We start from the raw sequence: 5,481 nt of genomic DNA on the forward strand, positions 1-5,481 counted from the left end.
TACTGCACAATCGCACTCATTTCACATGCTAGCAAGGCAATGCTCAAAATCTTTCAAGCCAGGCTTCAATATTATGTGAACCAAGACCTTCCAGATGTACAAGCTGGATTTAGAAAAGGCAGAGGAACCAGAGATCAAATTGCCAACATCTGTCAGATCATGGAAAAAGCAAGGAAATTAAAAAAAAAAAAAAAACCGTCTACTTCTGCTTCATTGACTATGCTAAAGACTTTGACTGTGTGGATCACAACAAACTGTGGAAAATTCTTAAAGAGATAGGAATACCAGACCACCTTACATGCCTCCTGAAAAACGTGTATGCAGGTCAAGAAGCAACAGTTAGAACAGGACATGGAACAACTGACTGGATCAAAATTGGGAAAGGAGTATGACCAAGCTGTATATTGTCACCTTGTTTATTCAACTTATATGCAGAGTACATAATGCAGAAGGCCGGGTTGGATGAAGCACAAGCTTGAATCAAGATTGCTGGGAGAGGGGACTTCCCTGGTGGTCCAGTGGCTGAGACTCCATCCTCCCAATGCAGGGGACCTGGGTTCAATCCCTGGTTAGGGAACTAGATCCCACATGCCACAACTAAGAGTTCACATACCCCAGCTAAGATCCGGTACAGCCAAAAAGTTGGTAAATAAATAAATAAGCAGACATTACTTTGCTGACAAAGGTCCATAAATTCAAAGCTATGGTTCTTCCAGTAGTCATGTATGGATGTGAGAGTTGGACTATAAGTAAGGCTGAGCACCGAGGAGTTGATGCTTTCAATCTGTGATGCTGGAGAAGACTCTTGAGAGTTCCTTTGACAGTAAGGAGATCAAACCAATAAATCCTAAAGGAAAGGAATTCTGAATATTCATTGGAAGAACTGATGCTAAAGCTGAAGCTCCAATACTGTGGCCACCTGATGGATGCAAAGAGTTGACTCACTGGAAAACACCCTGATACTGGGAAAGGTTGAAGGCAGAGGAGAAGGGGACAGCAGAGGATGAGATGGTTGGATGGCATCATCAACTCAGGGGACATGAGTGAGCAAACTCTAGGAGATGGTGAAGGACAGGGAGACCTGGCATGCTGCAGTCCATGGGGTCACACAGAGTTGGACATGACTAAGTGACTGAAAAACAACACTGATGAGAAAGACATCTTTTTTAGTGTTAGTTCTAGAGGTCTGCATAGAACCGTTCGGTTTCTTTGGCGTTAATGGTTGGGACATAGACTTGGACTGCTGTGATTTTGAATAGTTTGCCTTGGTAACGAGTCGAAGTAATTCTGTTGTTTTTGAGTTTGCATCTAAGTACTGCAGTTCAGACTCTTGTTGACTTGTGAGGGCTACTCCATTTCTTCTAAGGAATTCTTGCCCACAGTAGTAGATATATGGTCATCTGAATTAAATTCACCCATCCCAGTCCATTTTAGTTCACTAATTCCTAAAATGTCGATATTCACTCTTGCCATCTCCTGTTTGACCACTTCCAATTTACCTTGATTAATGGACCTAACATTCCAGGTTCCTATACAATATTGTTCTTTATAGCATCAGACTTTACTTTCACCACCAGACACATCCACAACTGGGTGTAGTTTCTGATTGGCTCAGCCTCTTCCTTCCTTCTGGAGCTATTTCTCTGCTCTTCTCCCGTAACATATTGGACACCCACTGACCTGGAGGGGATTCATCTTTCAGTGTCATATCTTTTTGCCTTTTCATCCTGTTCATAGGGCTCTCAAGGCAAGAATATTGAAGTGGCTTGCTATTCCCTTCTTCAATAGACCATGTCTTGTCAGAACTTTCCACCATGACCCACCTGTCTTGAGTGACCCTACATAGCATTGCTCACAATTTATTAAGTTAAACAAAGTTGTGATCCATATGATCATTTTGGTTAGTTTTCTGTGATTGTGGTTTTCATTCTGTCTGCCCTCTGATAGATTAGGATAAGAGGCTTGTGCAAGTTTCCTGATGGGAGGGACTGGCTGTGGAGAAAACTGGGTCTTACTTTGGTGGGCAAGGCCATGTTCATTAAATCTTTAATCCAATTTTCTGCAGATGGGTGGGACTGTGTTCCCTCCCTGTAGTTTGGCCTTGATGACAAACCATGGTAGGGGTAATGGTGACCTCTTCCAAAGGGACTTATGCCAGCACTCTGTGCCTCCCAGGACTGCTGCTGTCAGTGCTCCTGACCAGCAGCAGGTCACTGTTGATCCATGCCTCTGCTGGAGACTCCCAAACACTCACAGACAAGTCTCGCTCAGTCTCTTGTAGCATCACTGCTCCTTTCCCTTGGGTCATGATATGTGCGAAGTTTTGTTTGTGCCCTCCAAGAATTTCTGTTTCCCTAGTCCTGTGGAAGTTCTATAATCAAATCCTGCTGACCTTCAAAGTTAGAGTCCCTGGGAATTCTCAGTCCATTTGCTGGATCCCTAGGTTGGAAAGTCTTGTGGGGCCTAGAGCTTTCACAACAGTGTATGAACTTCTTTGGTATAATTGTTCTCCAGTTGTATTTGTATAATTGCTCAAACCTGGGATCAACCCAATGTCTCTTCAACTGGGGAATGGATAAGCTAATAATGGTACATTCATGCAATGGAGTATAACTCGGGTAAGGAACTATTAAACCCAACAACGTAGATTAATCTCAAATGTATTATGCTTAGTGAAAGAATCCTGTCTCCAAAGGCTCCATATTGTATAATTCCATTTATATGACATTCTCCAAAAGATAAAACTATAAGGAGAAAGAACAGATCAGGGTTGCCATGAATCAGAAGTAGGGAAGTTTTTACTATAAAGTAGCCAGTACGAATTTGACAGGGGAGGGCAGAGGGTAATGGAACAGTTCTGTACCTTAACTGTGTTGGTTACACAACTCTATGCATTTGTCAATGCTTATCGAACTGTACACCAGACATTAGTTATTCTATGTAAATTTTTTAAATAAAAAAGTTTAAAACATAAAGCATAAAAGAGCCTCCCAGGTGGCTCAATGGTAAAGACTCTGCCTACCAATGCAGGAGATGCAGAAGACATGGGTTTGATCCCTGGGTTGGGAATATCCCCTGGAGAAGGAAATGGCCACCCACTCCAGTATTCTTGCCTGGATAATCCCATGAACAGAAGAGTCTGGCAGGCTACAATCCACAGAGTCGAAAACAATTGAACACGACTGAGCACACACACACACACTGTGGCAGTGGCATAAAATAAATGCCTGCATGCTGTATAATTCTTTTTACATGACATTCATATTAAGGCAAAACCATAGGAGCAGGAAAAAAAGGATCAGTGGATCTGAAGGTGGGGGTAGGGATTGACTACAAAGGGTTCCGAGAGTTTGGAGGGGATGCAAACTGTCACATATCTTGATAGTCATGGTAGTTCACTACTGTATATATTTGTGCAAACTCACAGAACTTACACTATAAAGGGTAAACTTTATATATAAATTATACTATTAAGGCAAGAGGGAAAAGACTCGAGAGACATTTTAAAAAACCTGTGGGGATCTCCCTGGTAGTACAGTGGATAGAAATCTGCCTAGCATTTCAGGGAACATGGGTTTGATCCCTGGTCTAGTAAAATTCCACATGTCACAGAGCAACTAAGCCTGTGCACCAGAACCACCGAGACTGTTCTGCAACTACTGAAGCCCACAAGCCTAGAGCCTGAGAAGCCACTGCAATGAAGAGTACACCTCACTGGCCACAACTAGAGAAAGCATGAGCAAAGCAATGAAGACCCAGTGCAGCCAAAAATTGTATTTTTTAAAGTTAGAAATTATTTAAAGAATTGTGATATGCTGTAGAAAATCTGGAATCCCACATTCTTATCCTGGCATGAGTACTTTAGTTCTTCTGTTTGACTTGGACCAAATTTTGTTCCCTTACTGTTTCTTCCTTATCAAGACACCTATTTCTAGTACTTAGTTACCAGTATCTCTCAGGAGCACTAGAAAAATTTACGAAGTTAAACTATGAATTGTCATATGGTTATTAAATGACCTTAACTGTCCTGGTACCCAATTTTTTACTGAAGCACTATTATCTTTCAGGAGAGTTTGCTAAGGTAGTGTGAAGTAAGTTGGCCCCCATTAAAGGATATTCAGAGCTGAATTTTAGCAAGACTATTTTTAAAGCCAAAAAAGAGAATATATTTAAAATTTGATTAACAGAGGCTGGCACACCATAAGTACTTAATCAATGTTAAGGAGGCAGTACAATGCAAAGGGCCTGGCATAGTTTTGATCACACCTAGGTTCCAATATACATGTATGTTGTCTTGCGTACTTCCTGACAACTTTGAGCCTACTTATCTTTCATATAGAGACTTCCCTGACGGCTAAATGGAGAGACTAACCTCTTACTGGCAAATTGCATTGAAGGTTAAGGGAGGAATCAGGGTACTGTGCTCAAGCAATATGTAATTCTCTACTCTGGCTGTCCCAGAATGCAGGAGCGGTCTACACTTCCCTGCCAATCATCCTGCAGCCAAGGGCTCATCAGTCCACTACATGCTTCTAGGATTTGAATAGGTAAATTAGGGGATGTCAGCAAGAGGCAAGGCTAAGCTGTGAATGTGGTTCCAAAGACGAGGATGTGGAAGTTTGGGGATGAGGGGCAGACTGCAGTCTAAGACCCATTCCCTTCAAATGTGTCTAGTCTCTGGTAGACTGCTGGGAACTGAGGTTCTAAGCATGACTCAAACAAGCTCTGGTAAAGCAAGATTTGTGTTTCTGTTGCCATCATTTACCCAAGTCCCTTACTGAGGAATGTTGACACTGCCTGGGTCTTTGTCTGATAGGGCAGCCTCCTCCAGAAGAGGTAGCTAATAGTTTTAGGCGGTATAATGTTTAGAAAACACTGAGAAAGGAGTTGGTAGCTCTTGAGGATCCAGCCTATGAATAAATGACACCAGAACTCTTTTGAATCAAATGCTGGTGCTGGGTGAGACATGGTGACACAAGGACGGGCCCAGCCAGAGTACAATCAATCAGTTCAAGGGATTCCAACTCAGTCTGCCCAGAAATGCCCCATAACAAGCACCTACCAACAGGTGCCTTATTTTCCCTTGGTGAACAAGCAGTGCTTACCACACCTCAAACCAGCCAGGCTTCTGTGTTTTCTTTCCTCTATCCTATCCCTAGATCCTTCCAGAGTCTCAGAAGGCTCATCACTGTTCCCTTTACTCCCATTGCCACAGCAAGGATCTGTGGACTTGGGTGGGAGGAAGATGTGTGGCCTGCAGCCTATTGTAGGGATGTCTTACTGCTGAGCTCCGTTGTGGACTGGTAGACAAACCATCAGACACACACATACACACACACACACACCGGCCAAGGAATCCCCAGATATACAGCAGCCTAGCCTCTAGTTGCAGTCTCCAAGAGTGTTTTGTGAGGGGTCGGCCCTCCAACCAATCCAACCTATAAGGTGGAGGATAAATTGTTGGCGTAAGGGATCTTCTGA

This window comes from Muntiacus reevesi, chromosome X (assembly GCF_963930625.1).
Source record: "Muntiacus reevesi chromosome X, mMunRee1.1, whole genome shotgun sequence".
NCBI classification, from domain to species: domain Eukaryota; kingdom Metazoa; phylum Chordata; class Mammalia; order Artiodactyla; family Cervidae; genus Muntiacus; species Muntiacus reevesi.